Below are 12,250 nucleotides of genomic sequence, written 5' to 3'. Positions count from 1 at the left end.
TGGGGTACCCCCTATCTAGATATCTTTGTTTCTGCTCTTCTAGACTCTTTTCACATTTTTCACTATCAGATGTTATCCTCTTTATCCTCATGAATTGTGATATTGGAAGATTATTGATTAAGTTGGCCGGATGGAAACTTCCATATAGTATTGTATAGTCTGGTTTGAATTGTATTCTCCACTATTTCTACCATCACATCCAAAAATGGTATATATGTTGTGCTAGTATTGCATGTGAACTGGATTCTTGGGTTTGCTAAATTCAAACTTTTGATATTTTGCATGAGTTCTGAAACAGGCCTTTTCCAAATTATGAAGATGTCATCTATGTATCGTTTATAGTACATGATGCCTTCTTGCCAAGTGCAATCCTCTAAGATATAGTCCGATTCAAACTTTGCCATGAAGATATTGGCATAAATGCATGCTCCAGGAAAACCCATAGCTGTTCCACTGAGTTGGGTGTAGTATTCATCTAGCCACAAAAAATAGCTATTTTCCAAAAGTTGCATGATTAGATATTTGAGTTCTTCCGGTTTGTTGGTTCTCAATAAAGCCCATTCCATGGCTTCCAATCCTTGTTTGTGGTGGATCGACGTGTACAAGGATGCCACGTCTATAGTACATAGCGTCCAATCCATGCACCCTTCTGTTTTATTAGTTGAGAGGCTTCTTTGGAAATCTGTGTATCTTCCAAATATGTTGGCCACTCATGGATGAATGATTGCATGTGAGCATCAATATAGATTCCTAGGTTTTCGAAGATTGATGAGCATCCAGACACTATAGGTCTGATTGGGGGATTCTGTAGATTTGTATGTATTTTTGGTAAAAAATATACTCTCGGTCTTCTAGGATAGATTTGTCTCAGGTAACGTCTGGTAGTGTTGTTAATCCAACTTAATTCCTCTGCTTTTTCTAAGATTTTGTCTAAAGTTTGAGAGATTTCCACCGCTGGGTCTTTCTCAAGTCTGGCATAAGTATTCACATCTTGAACATGTTCACTGCCCTTTTGTATGTAAAAATCCGAATCCATAATGACTAGTCCTCCCCCTTTGTCCGCCTTCTGGATCACAATTGTTTTATTTCTTGCCAAAGATTGTATGGCACTGTGTTCTGCTCTTGTCAGATTATTTAACTTTCTCCTGTATTGGATTTTGCTCATATCAGCTTTGACTAGAGTCTCGAATGTGTCAAGGCTTTTGTGAGAAAATTGCTTTTAGGTTTGAACTTCTCTGTTGTGTTGTCCATTGTTTCGATAGGGTTTAGTATTGTGAAGAAGTGTTTTAATCGTAAAATCCTCACGAATTTAAAGAATGCTACTTCTGTCTCTAGCTCATTCGTGTGATAAGTACTCACAAAAGTTGTCCCTTTATTTAACAATCTCTCTTCAAATTTAGACAGTGGATATTTTGAGATGTTAATCACTAGGTTTTGGTCTGGCTCCGTAAGCCCATTTTTTTGGCCTGTTCCTTTTCCTTTTCCTTTTCCTTTTCCTCTTCGTGTCTTTTGTCGCTCGGTTTAGTAGGTAATTGGTCCGGAGGTTTGCTTTGGGCTTGGCCCTTCTCTAAAAAAGCATCAGATGATGATGTGGATGCTGTATCTATTGTAATGGGTGCTTGTTGCCCCGGTTTACGATGTTGTTGCTGAGCGATAGGTTGTCTAGAGGAGTTTGCGTCACTATCTGACACCACACTTTCTTCGGATGAGGTTGCTTGTTGTTTTTTGCCCGTCTATCTTCTTGTCGCGTAAACTTCGGCCCAAGTATAGGCTTCATTCAGCTTGTAGTCGATAGTATCGCGCTTAATCTTGCGCAGTTTTGTTTCCTGAAGCTCCTTTCCATATTTATCTACTTTTATTTCTATTTCTTCTAAAAATGTACTCCATGGTTCTTCTTCCATTTTGGCGGACAATTCTTTCGTCACGTTGAATATTTCTTCTTCTAAATCTCTTATTGTTTTTGCGAGCTCTTCAATCAACAGTAGTATCAAATCTAAAGAGCATTTGTTACGTATCTCAAACCACTTTTCCATGAATTGAAGGTTGTTGTTTAATCTGTAGAGCATTGGGATTCTCTTCACACGGTGACATTGTATCAATGTTGATGCGTGTAAACGCTGATTTAGTTCTCGCTTTGTTAAATATACTAGTTGCTTTAGCTGTTGCACAACAGAACCTCCTTGGGCATCAAAAGTCTTGGTTTCCTTAATGAGTTTGTATATTTGGGTTGCTTCATCTGTTGTGTATACTTTGGTATTCGCTCTATTATCTGTGATTGCAGCAATCAAATCAAAAGACATTTTTGCTACGGTGCTGGAAGTGATTATAAATATAATATTTCTTTTGCAGATACATAATATGCAAGCAAGGCTCAGGTAAAACAACTCATAGAACTAAATAAACACTAAAAATCTTTTATACATAGTTTCATAAATAAAATACCTAAACAATCCTTTTCTTTTAGATAGACCGTTGCCATGAAATAAACCTCTCAATATAGGATTTATCGAGTTACCCTATACTCGCGGTAAGAATCGTTAAAATTACAAGCTATAAAAAGTTTAAATGCCCCAATAGCACCATTAGTAACTGAGTTTGTGTTGTAATGAAATAACTCTTGATGCAATAGAAGGTAAGAACGTGTCTTTATTCGTCACCCACTCTCCGACACTGCCTTGTGGCTGTGAACATTCTACAGCAGACTCCAGTGAACATTCCATCAGGAAGGGGACATGGGGGGCTGGAATGTACCACTGAGATATACATAGAGGTGGAGGTAGGTTACAACCATACCTCCAATGTACTACTATAAATACCATTTAATATAAGCAGATTACAACACATCTCCCTTCGCTTGAGGAGGAACAAAGGGGACAGAAGGAAGGAAGGAAGAAAAGAACGAAAAGAGAGAGAGAGAGAGAGAGAGCGACCTTACACTGTTGACACACAAAGGTAAGTGGCAAAACAACACACTTACCCTAGGCTAACAAACGAGAAAGCCTCCAAGGAGAGAAAAAAAAGGTGCAGGAGGAAGGAAAAACTGGACCAACCCAGGCAGGATGCCAGTATGGATAGAAGGGTAGGGATAGAGGACAGATGCAAAAAGTAATTCCATCATAAGGCTAACAGAGAACACGCAACAAGGGAGCGATCACGAATGCATCTATATATCCTCCCTAGAGGACGCAAAGCTAAATACATTCTGTTTGAATAAAGAGAACTTTCATATGCTCCTGTATACAGGCAAATCTTGTCATAATTATCCTCAAATGTACCTTCAGCATGCCTTACCCTACTGACGGGTTCTACTAGTGGATACATCTCCAAAGACTTCTGCAAAGATTAATAGGCTGGCCCACAGGATGCTTTTATGAAGAGGGAAAAGGAGTCTATAACCAAAGAATCAAGACAGAAGGGTTATTACTCGCCAACCTCACTAAGTGGGTTAGGCCTTCATCTTTACCATGCCCCTCAGGTGTATGGACTCCCCCGCATAGCTAATAGCTATACCTTGTGTCTTGCAATATTTAAAAATGGAAAAGCTAACCAGATCATTAATCTTACGTAGTTCCTCTCTACTGCAGGGATTGTGAGAACACCATGCAGACTGGTCCCAAAAGGACGTGGACAGAGCAGCCAGGGAGGAAAAAAGGATGCGGGCCCCCCTCTTAACTCAAAGAGTTGGAACAAATGTACCATGGTTAAAGGTACGGAAACACCCAGGGCAAGGGTCCTTTCAATACTAACCCCGAGGGAAAAGAAAGGAGGGAGGATGGGAGTCGCAACCCAGGGTGGTGCTAACTAAATATAGACACACAAAATTACTCAGAGGACAAGGAGTACACAACTTGCTGTCTATGAATCACTGGGTGAAGTGCACCTGTAATCCGGATGTCACCAGTTGTGCCTTATAACTGAAAATTTGAACTGAGAAGTACTGAAGGTCACTACCCCTCACATAACAAAAATGTCACCATCGCTCTGAAAATTTACAAGGAACAACTGAACAGCAAAAGGAGTACTGGGTACTTACACTCCTCATATGGTAGAACTATACCCTCTACTGACACTGCAGAAAGACCTAGTGTACCAAATTGTCACCCTGACCCCCCCTGTAATTACCTAGTCACAATTGCACAATATGCCACCCCCTTCACGGTACAACTGAAGTTTGGCACTGTAGTATGGTGTATGTCGAACTAAACTTTCTCTGCTAACACATAAATGGAACCAGAAATACTGGGGTACTTGCCAACCCTGTATACGGGATGTCACACACTGCACCGTAAAACTGAAGGTAGGTACTTTGGAGTGTGTACCCTGGAATACCCAGATATCACTGCTTCCCATCACCTGTAACTTGTCAAAATGCACAGTGTCACACTTAAATAATAAGGCAGCTACACTAAGAACTAAACCCCAAGGATCAAAAGAACGCTGAGGCATATCGTTGTGAAATCACTCATACATAGGCCACAGCTCAAGAATTATTGTCCCACCTGTAAATTAGAATCAAACACAGTACGGAGTAAACCATGACAGGATATAGTATGCTGCCCCGCAGTTCCTGAAATGTAGATTATTCTTTTTCCTTTAGGGGGGGGGAAGAAAGACAAAAAACATTAGGTTGCTGGGGCGCTGGGAGGCAGAATAGGACGAATTTATCAGGGGAATTCCTTGCAGAGGGCTAAAGGTTTGGAGGGGAGGGCAACCAAATAATGTCTAACGGGGACTGATAGGACTGGGAGGCGTAGCAGTCTTAGGCAGTCTTATATGAAAACCAGCAGTCCCCACGTCACCCAAGCACCGTCTTACAAAGGACCCACAAAGTAATGGGAGTGAGGCAGTCTATTGGCAGTCTTACTTTGAAATGAGCAGTCCCCAAAGTAAACAAGGACTAAATAAGACTGTGAGAGTAGCAGTCTCGCAACCTTCTTACTTGAACAACAGTAGTCCCCAATTCTTCCTTCTTCCACAGGAGTAGTGTCGCAGGCTGAAAATTGCCCTCTCTCACACTCCCTGATTCTCACACCAAGATGCTGCAGCACTTAGTTCACTGCCCGAACAGAAAGAAAACTGAAGATAAAAGTATGGCGGCCCTGAAGTGGCTGGAGCACCGGAACAACGCCGCCTCTTGACTTGGAATGCTTCCTAACAGGATTTTCCTGCCACGCAGCTGCGCAGACCCAGCAATCACGACGATACCAGGAGAGCAGTGTCTACCGCTGACTGGGATTCTCTTCAGACACAGCGCAGGCAAAATGAAACTGACAAGGTTGCTCTGAGCAGATTGATGAGCGCCTCTTAGCTGACAGGAATAACTGTCCTCTGCCCTCTCCCAGTTTGGTTCCACGCACTGCAGGTTATGACTGGCGGAGCACCCTGAGGGAAACTACTCTCGGTGCTCGTCAGCGGGTGAAGCACCATGGAGCAATGGTCAATACAGGGCCACCGGCAGGGCAAATGAGTGAAAACCTCGGTGGACATGTCGAACAGAAACACTAGAGAACGCGGCAAAGGCACCGGAGGGTGTCGGCTAGACAAGACACCTCAAAACACCGTCCTCAATGACTGCCTCGTTCACCCCCACAGCGTGAGACAACGCAGGCGGACCCGGTGCAGGATGAGGTTTGGCACGCAGCGGTGAAGCAGCAACCAACCCCCCTACCACAGGGGCCTCAAGGTTCACTCCACTCACCGAACAAGTCCCACGTAGTGCCAGTGGAGTCAGGGATATGATTAGCTGGAAATCAGTCTTTGATACAGCCAGTACCACACCAGATGCCTCTTTCACCTCTGCCAGGTTATTACCTTCCTCTACTTTTTCACCAAATAGACTCGGCACTGTCATCATATTCACATGTCTTTCTTCGCATCTCGAAATTCCTTAAGTATCCTTCCAATTTCTTATCTGAATCACTTGTCACTTGGCACTCATGACAATAATCTGTCATCATCTCCGGATTAGCAGGCAGTTTTCTTCAAGTATCGCATCGCATTCACCAGTAACTATAGCACATGTTCACTGGATGGAGAGAGTACTGAAAGGGGAGGTGACAGCAAGGCCCCCTGCGCCAGGTTCTTCACCTCGTCGCCAGTGTTGTAATGAAATAACTCTTGATGCAATAGAAGGTAAGAACGTGTCTTTATTCGTCACCCACTCTCCGACACTGCTTTGTGGCTGTGAACATTCTACAGCAGACTCCAGTGGAACATTCCAACAGGAAGGGGACATGGGGGCAGGAATGTACCACTGAGATATACATAGAGGTGGAGGTAGGTTACAACCATACCTCTAATGTACTACTATAAATACCATTTAATATAAGCAGATAACAACAGTTTACTTCTTCTTCTTTTTTCTTTAAACAGACCCCCGGCGAAGGGGCCTCAGCCCCGATATGCATTGGGTTTTTTAACACATTGACTTGAATTATGATTTGAATATGTACTGATGCGATGAAAGTACAACTGTTTATTTTGTGAATAATTTTCAGTGTACATGCCAGTAATCGGAAACTTTGATGTTCTATTCTTTGAACTTTTGATAAAATTGTATTTGAACGTATAATTGGAGAATTTGAATTCACTGTAGTGCGTGTTAGAGTCCTGGTGACCTTCAGGGACCAGGCCACACATTTTGTTTCACAACAGTGAGCAGGCACTAATCTAGCGCAGCACACATACCGAGCAAACATATAAAAGGATAAACAGAGTGCAGTACCTGCACACATTCAAAAATTAAGGAAGACAAAAGTCCGAACCTGTGGGAGGAAGTACATAAATGTACAATAATAAAAAATGTACAATGAGTCTCTTCAGCCGCTTGCTTGATGACGACAGTGGAAATTTCTGATGAAATAGTAATTCTTCTGCGCTCGACGTCCTGGTTCTCGGTGGGCATACTCTTGTGGACTTACGCCCTGGGGGTGTGTTGGTCAGTCCACTGCGATCTTGCTTTTGAGGGTGACGCCAAACAGGATGACCAGATGTTGGACTTGAAGGACTCAAGCAGCGTGCACTCTGCCTGTTTCCTCTGGTCTTGTCCTGGCTTTAGGACACTATCTTCTCTGCTGTGATTGGACCGGTCGTTACGATCTTTTCTCTTGCCTCCTATTGCTTCCAATTCTTGTAGGTGTTGCGTCCATCTCTCTGGGTCTTCTTCCGGACATTCTAATGATCTCTCACTTCACGGACGTCTTACGGCAGGACATCTTCATCCTGACTTCTTGGCAGAATACTTTTGCTGCGCCTTTATGGCAGGTCAGCATTTCGGCAACCTGCTGGCAGGTCGGTTTTCTTCTTTTTCCTTCTCGGGCGACCATCAGGATGATCAGCTTTTGTTTGTGCGTCCCTCTGGCTGGGCAATCTTCTTTGCTACCAGATGGGGTGGACAGCTTCCTCTTCGTGAGTCTTCTCGCTATCAGCGATCGTTGGGATCGCCATTTGCATCTGCTGAAGTGCTTTTGCATTGGCGCAGTTTCATCTGCGCTCTTCGTGTGCTCTGCTGGTTCCGGAGGGTTACTTCACCGCTCCATGGGCCTTTTCCGGTGGGTGCACTTCTCGTGCGCGCTGCCGGTGAGGCTCTTTTGCTTCTTGGCGTGGTGAACTTGCGTCACTCTTTCATTGCACGTCATTGTGCATGGTGGTTGCAAGTGTGTACTTCACTTCGTACCGTTGTGGTACATCTTCAGTGTCGCATTGTTCCTTGCTCTTCTATAGCTTCTCTGGCATCATCGCTCTACTCCATGTGCGTGCTGCACTTCTGCTTCTTCCAGTACTTTGAGTACTTGCTGCGTACTTCTACTAGTACTTTCGGTGTGGCTTCCTCCTTCTTAGGTGCTGTCATGTACCGTCCGCGTCCGGGGTACCCTTGTGTGCTTCCGTCGGTTGCCTTTGAATCTTGCTGCTTGCGGTAGACTTTTGACTCTCCCTTACTGTCCAGGGTAATGTCGTTGTCTCTCCTGCGGTTGTGGTGAGCACCTGTGGCCACCAGGCGTCACCACACTTCTCTTCAGCAGTGGTAGTGGGTCTCAGTCTTCGTCCACATCGCTGCAGGCTTGCTTTCTCCTCTCATGCCGCAGCGTGGCATTGCTTTATTCTTCCTGCATTGTTGTAGGCTTGTTTTATCCTTTTTTTTTGGCTACAGTGGACAACAATGGCCATTAGATGGCAGTGTTGCTTTGTTTGAATTCCATTTGTCTCCGCAGTGTCTCAATGCTGCGGGCCCCCTGCTCACTCCCCTCATTGACGGGGTATTTATTTATTTATTTTTTATCCATTGCCGCTGCTAGTGCCCTTTCACCAGGGCCCCTCCAGACCGTGGGACAGCTCTCCTCAATGCTGTGTGTTATTCATTTCCCCTGTGCAACTCCAATGGGTGCAGCTGCAATGACTTGCACGTTTGGCAGCCCTCATGCAATTTGGCTCTTGTGATTGAAGGCTGCCTGGGTGAAATTGTCCACACTGTGCTCTGATGGTCCCGTAGCATTGCTTGGGCGCAGGTGGCGCTGCAGCCATTCTGTCTCTGCTGGTGTGCTGAGGGCCAGCCTCGAGGATGCCAGGTAAGCCCTCTTCTTTTAGTTGTGCTCCTGGGAGGCAGGAGGACAAAGGCACTTTCCTTGTTGGCGTCGGATAGAGGTGAGGCATCTCTGTGAGCCCCACTTGTGCTTTCGGTGTTCGGGGGACTTTATAGCACTCTTCTTGTCGGTGCTGGCTGCATGCAGCCTTTCCCTTCATCCCCAGCTGTCTCTTGTTGCTCTCCCCGCCCGCGGCAGCCTATCACGCTCACACGCTGCGCAGGGCGGGGGAGATTGGGGGAAAAGTCAGCGCTGCTGAATGTGGGCTTTGCCCGGCCAGCACTCCTCTCCGGTGGGGGTCCCTGCTGCTGTAGCCGACTCGGGTGGTCTCCGGTCGGTCCGCTTCCTCCGTAAGCACCCCTGTGGCACAGCAGCACACGGCGGGGCTAGAGAGGTGCGGGGTGGGCTCCCGATCACCTCCTAATTAGGGACTAGGCCTGGGGCCCGGCACACGCCCCACGGGCCTCTCGGCGGACGGCGCCACCTCCCCAGGGGGTGCCGTTTGCATGGGCAGCATTTTCTCCCCCTCAGCAATGGCTGTAGCAGGTCGGGGCTCAGCCACTCCTCGTCGCCATTGTTGTGTCGGGGGCCTGTAACAACCGGATTTTTGGACCAGATAGAATCAGCTCACATAAACACCACCAACCCAGCCGAAACATAACCACCTCCCTCCTCAGGACCTACTTACCAAGGCACCTGGGTAACTACCTGAGGAGGGGGAATTAGCAATATACAAGCTTAGATCCTCTAAAACACCACCAAATCTACAGGGATTACTAGAAATACTCACTGATTACTAAGGAATTCCATGTTCTACACCATACTCATACCTTATAGTCTCGCGGCAACGTAGGCCCAGACTAGGCTACCCTGGGGCAGTTCCGGTTACTTACCATTACACACTGACCACAATCAGTGCTCACACAAGCCACTATCCTCTGGGTATTTACTCAAGCCACTATCCTGTGGGTATTTACTCCAGCCACCATCCTGTGGGTATTTACTCCAGCCAATATCCTGTGGGTATTTACTCAAGCCAATATCCTGTGGGTATTTATTCAAGCCACCATCCTGTGGGTATTTACTCAAGCCACTATCCTGTGGGTATTTACTCAAGCCACAATCCTGTGGGTATACACATCGCACTTTTACGATGCTCTCACTAACGCTGTTACTCAACGACGATCACTGTCCTGTTAATACCTTTAACTCTCTCTCTCTCTCTTCTGGGAAGTTTCATTATATACTACTGGGAATATCTCATATACAGTTTGATCCTTTTCACACAAGAATGGCCAAATCATAATATGCAAAGTTTATTCTCTGATTTAAGTGCTCCCTGCTCCCTTGCTCAGTTACCACTTACCCGGACGGGAGACGCATCCGTCTACAAAGCAGCATCTGACTAAAAGAAAGGTTAACTTCATCAAGACATAACAGTTACACAATGGTTCACTAAGAACTGGGGTCCCTTTATTACACAATAACAAATTATAACAACAATATAATACTGCAATATAACATATAGCCTGAAAATCAAAGGAAAGAATGAGAATGTGTGTACACGCTAATAAGAAAGGGTCGACGTCACCTTATGAGTATGAAGTCTGGACTCAGTTGTCATCTGGGTTCCCTTCTCGTCTGTGCCTTGGCTCATCTTAGGATTACCCCTGCAGTCACGGATACACGTCTGCACCGCTATGCTCTGTCTCCTCTGCTCCCCTCCAAGTCACTGGAACCTTTCTCTTGTTCTCTGTTTCGTCTGCTGCACTCTCGCTGTTCTGCACTACTCCTCTCTCCTCTCGACCACGGACTATCTTCACCTTCCAACTTCGATCTTATAAATCAGTTTCTGCCACTGTAGTATTCGTTTGCTCCGCTACCTTCTTCACTCTGCTCTGATCTTAGTGTCAAAGCTCACCAGCTGCTCCAACTAAAATAACTTCAATCTTTCTGAGAGATTATCAGCCTTCGGTCTTTTTCGGACTTCAAAATGGTGACTGTCTACTTTAAGTTGATTAACTGCAATAATGCTAATGACTAGCTGCCGTCTACTAACTGACTCAATGACCCCGCTCCTCTCTGTACTTTCGCTAATATAGAACCTTGTTCATGCATGGAAATTTCCGGCCAGTAACCTGCCGCCCACCAAATTCTTGTACCACCCCGTGTCAAGGACATGTTCTCAGCCGGCCGGCCTGATGTTATGTCTTCGACACGAAGAAAAATACAGTCTTTCGATAAGGGCCAGCCTGATCCGGTTCTCTCCAAGCGAACAACACCTTATAACTAAAACATTACATTTGACCTAAAAGCATCTCAAGCAGCCGAGGCAGAAAGAAAGATGGAGTCTCTCCCTTTCGAGGCCTACAAGGCCCGAAATAAGCATAACTCAATCAGAAATATACTAGCCACCTTACAAAAGGACGGACTAATACTAATACTAAGGAATCTATCCCCTAACATAAACTTATAGGCCCTAGAATAAGGAAAAGAATAGGGAATTATGTCAAACACCTTGTAAATAGGCCAGGTCTGAGGCTCTAATCCTCCTATTAGAATGATAGCAGGCTAAAGTCACCTTCACTCAAAAAGGGGGACAAAACCCGGTCAGAACATTTCACCCTTGACTTCAGTCTATTAATCATTCGCTAAATGGAACTAACATCTGTCGAAGAATAATTCGAAACAAAACTGACAGATCTATTTCTAGTACTGCATCTGCAAGTTTAGAGTAAAGAAGGAATACACTGAATAAAACAGCAAACAGCAACTAAGATGCAAATAGTAAGCAGGATCCCCCCTAATATCTGACGTAAAGAATGTAGTCTGGTAACCAATTAAAGAGACAGTCAAACCAGCCCTGGTCAATGTGTTTTCTAACTTCTTTGGTTAAGTTGTGTAATTTGTCAATGTGAGCCTGAATGGACCTAGTATGGTCTGATAAATTGAAACAACAAAGACCCTCAAAGTCAGAACAGTCATGTCCATGTTTGAGTAAAAGATAATCTATAGCAGCTCTAGTTTGTAAAATAGCTCTGCGTTCACCCTGGGCGTCCAATAGCATGTCAGATAGAATTGTAGAAGTATGATTGATGGATTTAACCATCCAACAGGCCATTTTTCCAATAGATTTAGCATTGTAGATAGCCAGGGCAGGGACACCCAGAATAGAGAAAGCCAAACTAAGATATTCAGATTCAGAAAAAAAATGTAGTGTAGAATCACAATTGTCCTTCAACATTACAGCATCACGGACAACACGGGAATGCACATTAGGATGTGAAGAAAACATTAACAAGCTTAATCTAGTAATAGCACAGGGTACTCCGGTAATATTTGCAGGAATGTAAGGCCAAGATGTATTGCCACAAGAGAAAAGCCATCCAGAAGGTAATAGCATTGTACGATAGTGGCTAAGGGTAACTACAAGACTTTTGCAGGTCATATTATTTTTAACAGAAACACAATATTTCGATGATCTCCGGGAACATGAAGTTCTTTCATGATCTGTAAATGAAGTAGCCCCTTTTAGCATCAAATGAACACATTCAGTTATGGCGCTTGGATCACAGGTAAGGAAGAAACATAAATCACCCTGTGTGATATTATATGTAGTTATTTGAGAATGAATCAGTGGTACTGGATCTAATAGCACAGTACATAAAGGA

This window comes from Lissotriton vulgaris, chromosome 11 (genome assembly GCF_964263255.1).
Source record: "Lissotriton vulgaris chromosome 11, aLisVul1.2, whole genome shotgun sequence".
Classification (NCBI taxonomy): Eukaryota; Metazoa; Chordata; class Amphibia; order Caudata; family Salamandridae; genus Lissotriton; species Lissotriton vulgaris.
Note: the sequence above shows the minus strand (reverse complement) of the source record.